The sequence below is a fragment of the Pyrus communis genome, chromosome 8 (genome assembly GCF_041283825.1).
Source record: "Pyrus communis isolate YQ-2024b chromosome 8, ASM4128382v1, whole genome shotgun sequence".
NCBI lineage: Eukaryota > Viridiplantae > Streptophyta > Magnoliopsida > Rosales > Rosaceae > Pyrus > Pyrus communis.
Genome location: NC_142572.1, coordinates 4377419 through 4391700, shown reverse-complemented (window position 1 = coordinate 4391700; position 14282 = coordinate 4377419). Strand labels below are relative to the sequence as shown.

Sequence of the window (14282 nt, the reverse complement as noted above, 5' to 3'; positions counted from 1 at the left end):
CACACCCAAAGGTGGTCCTACACTGGTGGTAATCTGTCAGATATGTCGGGGAAATCCTCTGGGAAACCACCAAAAGTGCTAGCCAACTAGAACCTGGAGGGGCGCAAAACAAAAAGTGTGAGTGGGTAAAAACAAAGCTTTTCAAAAACCATTTCATAAACAAAGTTCTAACCCTTCGCTGTAAAACCTGTATACTTTCCAGAAAAATATAGAGTATACACATATATATATATATATATATATATATAAGTCATCATCAGAAATATGCCATGTCAAATGTCTCTAAATAGAATGCAAGTGCTCAGGAATGTCAAATCAATGCCATGTAATCTGTCAGCCGGAGTCACTTAACGTGATCTGTACGGCTGAATCTAAAGCTCAAATCCCCATCTCACTAACTGTACCTGCACACGAGTCGGAACCACCTAAAGTGGTCTGTACGACAGAACTGGGTGTAATATAAGTACGCTCAAGTGCTACGATCACGTGAAGGCTGGGCGAATAATGGCGGGTCACCTACGAGTCAGAACCACCTAAAGTGGTCTGTACGACAGGACTGTGCACCTAACTTGGATCCAAGATGAGCGTGTGGTACGGGAGGTGAACATCACGTGAAGGACTGTGCCCAACTCTGGGCGGGAGCACTAACACCGGGGGTGCAGGTTATGAGCTCTCTATGCATCTCAAATCACTACTGAACATAAACATAAACCATACTTACCTGGCACTTACCTGTGCGTCCACAGCACCAATACATACATATATATATATATATATATATATATATATACACACACACACATATGCAACTAATAATGCGTAAATAAATGGCAAACAATAAGCATGGCATATAAACGAATATACGTTTCATTTCACTTTCTGGGAAAAGTATAAGTATATAGGTATATACGGAAAACCAAAAGCCCACTCACTGGTATGTAGAAGGGTCATAACACCCTTGCCTCGAGTGACCGCGCTCGTCCTCAGGATAGGTCTCACCTATATGCGAAACAACTGTAAAAACGTTAATTTTAAAACACATAACCAACATCACGAAATAACTTCTCATACAATGCTCAAATGGGATGTATGAATACACCAACGTGATCTACTCAACCTCAGGAACATCCCCATATTTTTAGAAAAATTTTCCACCGCCGCACGCGCCGGCCACGCGCAGGCACGTGCCTGGCACACTGACGGCGTCAATTAACGCCGTCAGGAATATTCCGTTAACGCCGTTAAGAATATTCCGTCATCTTCTCTAGCGCCGTCGCAGGCACCGGAAAACCGGGAAATTTTCAAAACCTTGTAACTTCTTCGTTTTTCAACCAAATTTCACAAAATTGTTACCAAAATGAAGCTTACAACGAGAGGAACAAATCCATACCACTTTCAAGTGCTAAAACACACGGAATCTCGTCTAGAAAACACCACCAACTCCGGCCAACCTTGTAACTCATGATCCCGACGTCCAAAACCTTCAAACGAACCACCCCGAGCCTCCTAAGGACCTCACCAAGCTTCCTACAAGCTTGAAATTCCCAAAAACACAAGAATTAACGTGTGCATGAACAGTGACCAAATCGGGGTATCTCGAGTTCGACGTGAAAACGAAGGTATCCTTACCTTAAATGGGTATGGTTGTATTCCCAAGGACCTCATGAGCACGAATATGTAATTTGTTTCCTCGTGAAGGTTTGGATGGTTTTTGGGTGTGTCCGTACAAAGAGGATAGGAAAGGGAGAGAGAGGGAACTCGGGACAAGGATGCAGGACAGGGGAAATGGTGTGAGGGTGTGGGAGAGTGTGTGTGGTCCAAAACCAGCCAAGCAACACCAAAAAACAACCGCACAACGAAATAACCACACTAGGGGCAAAAACGTCATTTCAACCCTACGGTTCGAAAATCCGGAACGGGCTATCACAGAGATGGTACAAGTGATTCTTTTTTTTTTTTTTTTTTTTTTTGGTCAAACGAGAGATTTTGTCAGATTAGAGATTAGTCACCAACGGGATTTGATTCGAAACCGTCATATAAGAGCTTAACACATTTTCACTACTGTAATAAAAGATCACTTATGAATTGTACAAGTGATAATACAAATATATAATAAATGTGACATAATTCTAATTATTTTCCTCGATCATAATAAGGTACAAACATATAATCTAAAATTAATTCAACTAGTCAGATAGAAACCAGTGGTTTTGGAGCATTTTCTTGTCAGATTTCTCACTTCTATCCAAACTAATCATCCATTTGGACATATCCAGTTCCACCGAATCACCCTCCCTCACTCCAAATTCAAACACAAACCCTCTTTTCTGATGACACACCACCCTCGGACTACTCAAATTCAACACCCCCGTTGACCTCGACTTGTTCAACCTCACCACTGATGGCGCCACCCTCACAGCCACCCCTCCTCCCGCTCCCTTCCGCACCTCATTCCCTCCCCCGGCTGCTTTAATCTCATTCACCGAGCCAATTGACTTTGACCTCCGCACGCGCCCACCAATCATCACCTCGCTCTCACCCTCGCACTCTGCGCCCATCACACTCGCTACCTTCCCGTTCAACCTCCTCCTACTCCCTCCTCTCACGCTCTTCACGTTTACAACCTCTTCGTACTCGGGTTGTTGAATCTGATGATGATTGTTTTTATCCTCCACGCTCTTCGTGTTCACGCGCCGTTTGAAGCTGCTCCAGATCGGCGTTACGTGAATTTTCTTCCTCGCGAGCTTCAGACGCTCGACGACGTCAGCCATTGTGGGCCGCCTCTCGGCCGACGACCGCACGCACTTCGCGGCCAACACCGCCACACGGCGGATCGCGGCGTGGTCCGACGGCGGTCCGATTCTCGGGTCCAGAATCCCGGCGATGTCTCCGTGCTTTATGATCGGCACGGCCCACTCCACCACCGACGGCGGACTGTAATTCACGTCGAAGGCGTTTCTCCCGCTTAAAATCTCCAACATGAGTATTCCGAAGCTGAAGACGTCGCTCTTGGCGCTTAGATCCCCCGGCGCAAGATAGCCCGGGTCGAGATACCCTAACGTCCCCGCCGGCGGCGTACACTTAACTCGAACGTCCTCCACGTGTCCCCTTAACGCCAGCCCTAAGTCGCCGAGCCGCGCGTTCCAGTCCTTGTCGATTAATACGTTGGACGACTTAATGTCGCGGTGGATGACAGGAGGATTCGACGAGTGGAGCGCCTGAACCGCTTTCGCCACGTGCAAACCGAACTGGACCCGCCGGGTCCAACCGGGAGGTCGGGAGTTTAAGTGGAGGAGGTCGTAGAGGGAGCCGTTGGGCATGTACTCGACGACGAGCAATTTATTGTTGTTTCTTCCATCAGCGCTGAACCCGATTAGATTGACGAGCCTGGGGTGGTGGACTCTCGAGAGGATCTCGACCTCGTTCTCCGCATTGTGAAGACTGGCCGACGAGGACGGCGCCGTTTGCGATGGCTTCGTGGGTTTCGTTTTCTTAACGGCTGCGACGAGGCTCCCGCCGTCGAGAATGGCCTTGTAGACGCTTCCGTGGCTTCCTTTGCCCAGAAATCTGTCGGCGGCGAACCGATTGGTGGCGGCGACGAGGTCGTCGTAGTGAAAGTGTCTGATCTTGATGGGCTTGTTATTGGGTTTGGGTTTGCGGGTTCTGGGTTTTCTCTTGCGGTCCCAGTTGCAGGGATCGCAGGTGGCGATTGCCGACTCTGCTTTGCACAAGAAGTAACCCATGCTGTTAAATCTTTCAGTGGATTTTTCGAGGAAGTGAGGAGGAGGAGGATGAGAGGGAGGTGATAAAGGTGATAATATTTTTCAATTCATTTGATATAATCGTTATAAATTAAGAAAAGTATTAAAAATAAAAATAAATGTGTGAGTAATATTATATAATGCAACGAGAGAGGGGAGTGGTGTTGTGAGGGGTTAGAGCACAAGAGTAATATTTAGCTCTAAATTACAAAATTTAATTTTTAATGAGATATATTTAGTTTAGATTAAAATAGTTCAGGACTTTTTCAGGCCCCACAGCTCTTACCCACGACTCTTGAAGGATCAATTTAGAAGGAAACTCATAGCCAATAGAAGCTAGCCATCTAACAAACTTTTTTCCTTAACCTCTCACACTATTAGAAAAAGAAAAATTTAAAGAGCTAAATTTCATGAATAAATAAAGCCTCTACCCCGTAGCACTTGCCCTTCCCATTAAAAATATGATATTCACACATTCTATTTTACTTCTAACACATTTTTTAATAATTTTTATCCGTTGATCTTCTTCAATTCATCCGATTCGATGGTCGAAAATTAATAATGTCTGTGAGGAGTAAAAAATAAGGTGTGTAAATATCACACTCCTTATACTAAACTTGCTCCTAAAGTCTTTGAATATAGTAATGTGTTGCACAGCTTTTGGTTTTGGGGTAAAGAAAGGGGAAGATGTGAAAAAAATTCAAAAGAAGTGTGCTGCAAATTTTGAACTTTGGCAAAGGTAGGTTTGTATTATTTCTAACGTCTTTTACATGCAAAAGTATGCAGCTGTGAGAGGAATTTCTTGGGGTCGTTGGTCTTTAAGTATTTAAAAGGTAATACTAAGTAGATCAAGTTTTTAAATTTAATTTTTAAATCAAATGATTTATTACTAATAAAAAAAAATTTAAATTTAATTTTCAAATTAAATGATGTATTATCAATAAAAAATAAACACATTAATCAATACTTAAATAATAATTCATCATCAACCATCACGTCATTTGATTTATAAAATTTGATTTAAAATTTGTTCTACCATAATACCCTTTAAAGAGAGAAGTTGGGGCCTTGTGGGACATGAATTTTTGCTTCATCTATTTTTCTTAAAGACACCTCATGATGAACTCAAATTTTATGCCTAATTATTGCCATTGTACATGTAAGTTGATCTTGGTCTCAATTCCCTTAAAATTCAATTGGTTTCATTTTCTTACAGGATTCAATTTTCGTTTCATATTATTTGGATTTTACCTTTTCTATTAAATTTTCTTAGGTAGCAATAATATAGTAAGCACAGCAACAGGTAGGTCTCACTCATGCTACATAAGCAAAATTAACAAATATTTAACGAACTTGACATAATCTAAACAATATGGAAAGAAAATTAAGTTTTAGAGAGAAAGTGGAACAAATTTAGTTTTACTAAGAGAATGAGACCAAAATAAAGTTTCTGGTCTTTCCAAGAAAGAAAAAAAATTCGAATTATAGGAAGCATTGCAAAATATAAGACTAATTTTGGCCTAATGTGAATTCAAATTTCATAGACAATAATTGCTAAATAAAAAAGAGAAAACACATTGAAATACATTTTTTTAGCTTATATTGAATTATAACTTTCTATGATTCAACAAATAATTTTTGTTTTTCTTTTTAAAAGGGGGACAATTGATGGCAAACCATGGTTATTCACTCCTTCCGGAGACCGGAAAACTTACAGAGGCATTTCAGCCTTCTCCTGGCCACAAGTTTGGGTTCCACACCAACAACGAGTTTCAAACCCAAGACCTCCAGTTTTTAATTTGAAGGAAGCCTTGTAATCCACCTTTTACAACTGAGCCACCAGCTCGTGATTGATTCAACAAATAATTTGATTAATAATCCATCTTACACCCTTTTTTATTTTTTTATTTTTTTTTTTGCTATATTTTCTTAAACCACCACTCAGAAAAATTCAAGGTTCGAACAAATGCAGCTATCACTTCCATTTCAGCATCTTAATTACTTAATTTGGTTTCATTATCTGCTTTTGTTTGATATACTTGATAGCGTTATAGGCAGCAGTCACAGATAGTTTTGGAACCTACTAAAAAAAATTAAGGAACTGTTATTGGCTCTTTAAAATTTGTATTGTGCATTACTCGCAGTGTTTTATTCTTTCTAAATAAACAAAATTTGGAGTGCACATTAGAATTTTAGAGTGCTAATAACAATTCTCAAAATTAATTAAACTTCTAAACTGTTGTGGCCTATATATTAACTGACAATGAGAGGGGGCCAGCGACACAGAGAAAATATAGAAAGATATGAGTTTGTAGGGTTGTGTAGAGTATTTGTTATTCCCCATACGCAGTGCATTTATTTATAGTAATAAGAGAGAGAAGAAATCCTTATCCTCCAAGGAATACAAGTCCTAATAGGAAAGAATAACTAGAATCAAATCTAATCTAGGATTTACACAATCACACTTAAATAAGAAGTTTATAACACTCCCCCTTGAGTGTGTAAATACTTAAGTCGATTCAACATCATGTAGAGTTAAAGAAGTCGACTCCTCGGCACTAATTCTAGGAACAAGCTATTCTCAAATAAGGTAGGAACTTGCATAAGGAAGCAAGTCTAACAAGAAACCTTAAGGCTATGGCAAAAACCCGAGTAGGGACAAAATCCTTAGTCTAAGGAAAAATGCATGAGTAATGCAAAGTCAAATGAAACATCTATGAGACATCATCAGGGATATGATCACTCCAAGGTGGGTGCCTCGTCAAAACCTCATTAGGTAGCAAAAACTCATTGGGAAAAATGCTCCTAATCGTAGGGAAAAAGAGTACATTTCAAGCAAGTATACTTCAGGATACTCCCCTTGACTTTGACATAATTCCAAAGAGAACTAGCAATGTTACAACTTAGAAAGTTTACGCATACCACTTCCTTGAACAAGCTTCTAAAACGTCATCTTCAATAGTGATTTGGTGAATAGGTCATCCAGATTGTCTTGTGAACGAATTTGCGTGACTTCAATCTTCTGATGCTCATGTTATTGATGTAAGAAGAAGAGCTTCGACACAATATGCTTGGTGTTGTCTCCTTTGATATAACCTTTCTTAAGTTGTTTGATGCATGCTCCGTTGTCTTCATAGATCGTCATCAGGACATCAACGATGGGGTAAAGATCACAGAACTTCGAATATGGCCCATAATTGCTCTCAGCCAAAAGCATTCCTGAGTTGTTTCGTGTAAGGCGAAAATTTCAGCATGGTTAGACGAAGTGGTAACTAAGGTCTGTTTAGTTGACCTCCAAAAGATTGTGGTACCTACAACGGTAAAGACATAACCAGTTTGAGAGCAAACCTTGTACGGATCAAATAACCTGCGTCAGCATAACCAACAAGGCGAGAATCAACTTGAGATAAGAAGCTGCGGCATCACTCGAGGATCCGTAGGGATAGAACAAGCCCATATCTGTAGTACCATTAAGGTAATGGAAGATGTCTTAAACACTAGTCCAATGTCTCCATGTTGGTGCATTACTGCATCTTGTCAAAAGATTAACAGCAAAGGAGATGTCGGGTCTCGTGTATTGAGCTAAGTACAATAAAGCACCTATCGCACTTAGATAAGGAACTTCAAGCTCCAAAATCTCTTCATCATCTTCCTTCGAACGGAAAAGATCTCTTTTTGCATCTAACGATCATCATAGGAGTATTCGAAGGCTTCACTTTATCCTCGTTAAAGCGGTGCAACACCTTCTGGGTGTAGTTCAATTAATGTACTAAGATTTCATCCAAACAGTGCTCTAACTTAAGAACGAGACAATAGTGAGTCTTTCCTAGATCTTTCATCTCAAATTCCGACTTGAGGTACACGGCAGTTCTCACGAGCTCTTTAAGAGTTCCGATGAGATTCATGTTGTCGACATAAACTGCAACAATCGCAAAACCAAAATGTGACTTCTTAATGAACACACAAGGGCAAAGTTCATTGGTCACATATCCTTGACTAGTCAAATACTCACTTAGACGGTTATTCCACATTCTTTCGAATTGATTCAAACTGTAGAGTGAATGCTTAAGCCGAATTGAGAGCGTGTTCTGGGGTTTGGAAATATTTGATCTAGTCAATGTAAGTCATTCGGGAACTTTCATATAAATTTCCGTATTAAGATCCCTATAGAGGTACGTAGTTATTACGTCCATCAACTGCATACTCAGTTTTTCGGAAACTACCAAACTAATAAGGTAGCAAAAAGTAATCATATCGATAACGAGTAAATAAGTTTTGTCATAGTCAATCCCTGTGCGTTTTGAGAAGCCTTGCACAACAAGACGAGCTTTGTAACACACAATTTCATCCTTCTCATTACACTTCCGAATGAAAACCCACTGGTAGCCAACGGGCTTCACATGTGGAGGAGTATGAGTTACAGGTCAAAACACCTTACGTTTCTCAAGCAAATCGAGTTCGACTTGGATTGCTTGTTCACAATTTGACCAATCGATTCTACATCGACATTCATCAACGGAATGAGGTTCAATGTCATCGCTCAACATGATCTCAGTAGCTACTGCATATGCTAATGCCTCGTCGAAGATCATCTCATTTCTACACCAAACATAATCCAAGCTAGCACAATGGACTGAAATCTCATGATTCTTGGGAGGTGGTTTTGTCTCTTCAAATACGTTTCCGCAATCTAGAATTTCCTCATGAGTTGGATGGAATAAGTAGGCAATAGTCGGGATTTGTGGTAGGCTCTTCAGGTGCTTATGTCGTGGGTTTCCTCTTCCAGAAGTGTCAATCCTTTGAACCAAGTGGTATGCTACGTTTATGTGTAAGGGCAGAGGATTGGCTAACCTCTAATGTACGTGGATCGACTAAAGTGGGGTCCCAGGCCTCCAGGAGGGAAGTATGTCGTACATTTGGTACATCCATCTTTGCAAGCATATTCGCAGCTAGAATATGTGATCTTGTCACTCGCGCTAGATCGGTGAAAGCATCTGGCATGCTCTGAGCTACGCTCTGAAGAACTAATATGTAATGCACTTCAGTCTTAGACTGAGCGGTACAGCGATCTAAATGAGACAAAGTAAGAGTCATCCACGATAATTCGTGTCGTTCTTCAGGAACGTTGACATTCTTATCTCTCCCTAACGACAGAAGACTGTCTCATAGAAGTGACAGTTTGTGAATCGTATGGTAAACAGATCACTTATCAAAGGTTCTGAGTAACGAATAATTGAAGGATAATCATATCCGACATAGATTCCTATCTTTCGTTGAGGCCCTATTTTTGTACATAAGGGCGGCGAAATCAGCACATAGATCACACAACCAAAAATACACAGATGCGATATGTCGGGTTCGTATCTGGTAACCAACTGAAGGGCGTTCTATGGTTGGGTCGCAACAGGTTTCATGCAAACCAACATGGTTGCGTGCATTATTCCATGGCCCTAAGCAACGATCAAGAGCTTAGTACGTATGACCAATGATTGAGCAATCATTTGTAAGCGCTTAATTAATGCCTCTATCGAACCATTGTGGGTATGAACATGGGGTATTGGATGTTCAACTTCAACCCCAACCGACATTCACTAGTCATCAAAATTTTTAGATGTGAATTCTCCAACATTAGCCAATCAAATGGATTTGATTGGATAATCAAGGTGGTGAGCCCTAAGCTTGTTAATCTGAGCCATCAGTGTGGAGAATGCCGCATTTCTTATGGACAACAAGCACACATGTGACCAACGTGTGGGAGTGTCAACCAATACCATAGAATAGAGGATTTGAGCAAATCTTGTCATAAGAAGGTTTAATAATAAGTTTTCTCATAGAACAGGTTTGATATGCGATTCCTTGAATCAAACCTAAACTTTAGGTTAGTACATGCCCGTGTGAAGATTTAAGGATATAGTGCATCGCTGTTCATAGAGTGTCCCAAACAATCATGCCAAAGTGTAATTTTGTGCACGGTCTCTAGAGGTAGGGCCATCCACATAGTGGCTTTCAATAGGGCGTACAATCGTAGTATACAGACCACTCGAAATACTTTCCATCTTCTCGATAATATGCTTCTAGCCATATTCGTAGGAAGTTATGCACATAAATTTAACTCTATTTTCTACATAGATTTCAGCATGGTAATTATTGTCTAATTATTGTCTCGAATATCTTTAATGCCCAACAACGTTTTTCCAGAACATGGAGAATAAAGTGCCCCTTGAATGGTCAAAATAGTACCATTAGACAACATTATACGGGCCTTTTCGTATCCTTCGATCAGGTTGGATGAACCTGAGAGGGTTGTCAGAGGTGCATTCTTAGGTACGAAGTTAGTGAAATATATGCGTTCACCTAAAACAGTGTGCATGGTTGCATTATCTATCAGACAACTACTTGTCCCACTAGTCATACTTAGAATAAAATTAATTGAACCAGCATTAGAATAAAATTAATTGAACCAACACATGCATAAAAGTTCAAGAACTTAAATCCATTCAATTAATTTTGTCAAGAAAAAATTATGAACTTCAGCGCTAGCTGGGTGAACTCGTCGAAGAAGGAGATCGGCGCCACCGCTTTAAGCGGTCGTGTCGTGGTGCAAAAATCATGGCAAAAAAAAAAAATGGGTTCGACTATGTCCCATAAAGGTAAATGGAGAGTGGAGACTCTTAACGTTTTTAGAACCCTAGGAAAATTAACTTGAAATTTTGAAAAAAAATAATCAATGAGATTCGAATAAATCTCGTTCAAAAAACCCATTTGGGGAGGGGGGTGGGAGGGACGATCTTCAGGTCGTCGCGACGAAGACCTAAGGTTAGGATTGGGTTGCAAGCCCACCTGCGATGGTGGAAATGTCATGGAAGGTGTCGAGTTTTCTGGGTTTCAGGCTGGGAGCCCATGGCTCCGACTTCATGGTTTTGCAGCTCAGTTAGCCATACAGGTTGTAGGCCTGGGGCTAGCGGCTCATTGGCTTGGCAGCTTGCCAGCCGTAGCTCACATGATGGAGGGTTTAGAACGAAACCCTAATCCATATTTTAATATTTTTTTTCAATTTCCAGATTAATTCAATGCATATTCAAATATAATTTAATGCATGAGTAGATATTTGATGCAATTCATGGGAATATCAAATTCACATAATTCAACAATTATGGATATAATGCATATACAATTTATGTAGAATCTAAAATTCAAAAAATGTAAAGTTAGGTCATGCATCATAATATCAGGGCTGCAAAAATATCGAGATAAAAACCATTGTTTTGAAAGAACCTGATTGCGTGATGATATTGGTGAATTAGTTTGATGCAGAAAACTTCCACGTCAGATTCCTAAACGCAGGGGTAGGAGTGTGCTGATAATTTATTATGGCCTATATTTAACTGACAAGGAGAGGGGGCCGGCGACACAAAGAAAATATAGAGAGATGTGTTTGTAGGGTTGTGTAGATGATGTGTTATTCCCCCTACATAGTGCCTTTATTTATAGTAACAAGAGAGAGAAGAAATCCTTCTCCTCCAAGGACTACAAGTCCTAATAAGAAAGAATAACTAGAATCAAATCTAATCTTGGATTTACACAATCACACTTAAATAAGAAGTTTATAACAAAAACAAATATGTTGTGATAATGCTACTATTTCTGTCAGGGTGGTGTTATCCTCACACATTTTTATATTCCACACACTCTTCTCAATTTTCAACTGTCGAATGAATGAATTGAAGAATATCCAATGACAAAAATTAACAAGAGGTGTATAGAAAGTAAAAATGGATATGTCGATAGCACCACCCTTTTCAAAATTAATTAAACTTCCAAACAAATTTGTAATGCCACTATTACTCTATTTCCATCCGATGAGCTATGATCGAAAAGATTTTTTTAGTGTGCCAGGAAAACGGCTCGTACACAAAGTATAGTAATACAAGTGGTTAAATACTTGAAAATATTTTTTTCTACTATTCGTATTATGACACTCAATATACCAAGCCGTTTTTCCGACAATTAAAAATTTTCTTCAAAAATAGATAGATGAACAGTGGGCCCCAGATGTTTGTAGTGCATAATTGGTGAGACAAACACATTGTGATAAAAATTGTTTGTGGATTTTGAACATGATATGCATGATAGCATGAGTGGAGGGTGAAGGGCATAAGTTAGGGTGAGGGACAAAACAAGGTAATTAGCTCACTAACCATGTTTCATGATATGCATGATAGCACGAGTGGAGGGTGTAGGGAATAAGTTAGGGTGAGGGACAAAACAAGGTAATTAGCTCACTAACTCTATGTATGAGTAGCTCATCAATCACCTAATCTTACGGACCAACGAGTTTAAAAGTGTAGTTCTATTATGAGATACCTTTTTCTTTAGAGAGTTTTAATGAAACACTCCCGGTACTGTTCACTTTTAACGAAAATGACATTTTTACTCTAAAAAGTTACTCCTGGTACTATTCACTTACAACACATTTTTGTCCTTTTGATTAAAACTCAAAGTTTTCAAGCTCTTTTCATTAGTTTCCTTTTTTCTTTAAGGTATCTAATAATTTGTAGGTATGCTTTAATGATGTAGTTATAAATAAATAAAATTCACAGTGAGCTGTACTATAAACAAATGAATTGATATAACAAAAAGCTCACGATACTATTTATTTTAACAAAAAAAATGAACAATGTCGAAAGCTTTTTGTTAAAGCTCCCTATTTCAAAACGTGAGTATCATATATTTAGAGCAATTTGGAATTGCTACGTTTTTTTAATAAATTGTTTTTGTTGTGCTTTGAGAATAGTTAGCTACAAAATAAAGCAATTGAGTGTTTGATAAGCTGTATTTTTAGAAGTGTTGTGAGAATGAAAAGCAGTGTAAAAGAAGTGTTGAGAAAGATAAATAATGTCATTGTTCAAAATTAATTAGCTTATTACAAGAATTAAAAATATTCTAAAAGTTCAACTCCGCATTTTATTAAAGTAGCTTTTAATAGCAACCTAAAGTTGCTTTTAAGTCATTACTTTTAAAATAAGCAGTATATTTTATTTTTACCAAATACCTTTTATTGCTTAACTTTAAAGTGAAGCAATTTTTGGCGAAAAAAATAACATTAACAAACTAGACCTTAATCAACCAAAATGAGCGTTCATATGTAATAATATGCCAGTGCCAAATGAATCGAATTAAATTATTTGTAAATATGAATGAATTAGGAGTCGTTTAATAACAATTTTGTTTGAAAATTTAAAAACTAAAAACTTATTTGGTAACTACTTTCAATTTTCTAAAATAAAAAAATAAAAAATAAAAAAAACTTAAAACTGTTGCAATCATATTTAGAATAGGAATGTGATTGTGTAAATCCTAGTAGATATAGGAATGTATCTTATATTCCTATTAGGAGTTGATTACCTATTAAATATTGTAATCCTAAAGGGAAAGGTTTTTACCTATCCTACTACTATAAATAAAGGCACAATGGGGTGATACAAACACACCTCACAATTAAAGCACTCTCTCCTCTCTCTAATTGTTGCTGGCCCCCTCTCTTTCTAAACCCTAAAGATCGTTCAATCAAATAGGTCTACATCACGTTATTCGCACGTTCTTGCCAGAAGCTGAGGAATTGACGGATCATATGAGGAGGCTATCATCCACAAAATTCAAAGGCTTATATTTGTTTTCTGCTAATCAGGTACACTTAAAATAAAAGAAGATATTTGAAACGTCCACGAAGCATGAAAATATTCCCCATGATGCATGAACCCATCTATGTTTATATTTTCCCTTACGATATATATATTGTATATGTTCATATATTTGTCAATATATATATATATATATATATTTGTTTTATGCATTACGCAATTATATTTGCTATGTGGAATTTGTGAGTCAATGTATATAAAATAAATTAGAAGCAAATCTAGGGTTTGTAAAACCTTACCTATGGCAAAAAAAAAAATTTAAATTCTTGGGCACCATACAGCACAAGCGCCGCAACACCCACCGTGACATCATGGACCACCGCTGGCCTGAAGCCCAAACAAGTGGACCATATGGCAACACCTTTTAGGTTTGCTGTGCTGACCTAGACAACCCAGGCCTTCGGCCTACTTAGATCTCTAGGGCCCGAAGTCCCTTAAACCTATCCAAGAAAACCTGCAGCCTTTTCTTGGCCTGTTGTCCCATGGTTTGAGCCTGCTTGTAGCAACCCGTAGCCTATTGGGCTGTGTCATGCACCCCGGCCTGCTCCCCGCAGCTTTGTCTGCTGGGTTGAAGCTTGCCCCAACCAAGACCCAGCCTCGGCTGGGCTCCCCATGCAAACTCGAGGCTAGCATTTTGTTGGGCCTACTCCCGTGCCCAACTCCCTGGCCCAAACCCCAATAGTCGTTGTTATTAGGCTCCTAAACTTGGCTCGTGGCCTAAACACCACCCCAAGGGCTGCTTTTACAGCTGTACCTAACTCGAGCCCTTTTGCTTACATCACCTAGCCCAAATTTTTAGGCTATGGTATTTTCGACCCAA

The 14282-nt window shown here is 39.2% G+C and overlaps 1 pseudogene; it reads right to left on the bottom strand.

The window, feature by feature from the left end:
• Positions 1 to 2035: 2035 nt before the first annotated feature.
• LOC137718832 (serine/threonine-protein kinase-like protein At3g51990 pseudogene) lies at positions 2036 to 3891 on the bottom strand (annotated as a pseudogene).
• Positions 3892 to 14282: the final 10391 nt, after the last annotated feature.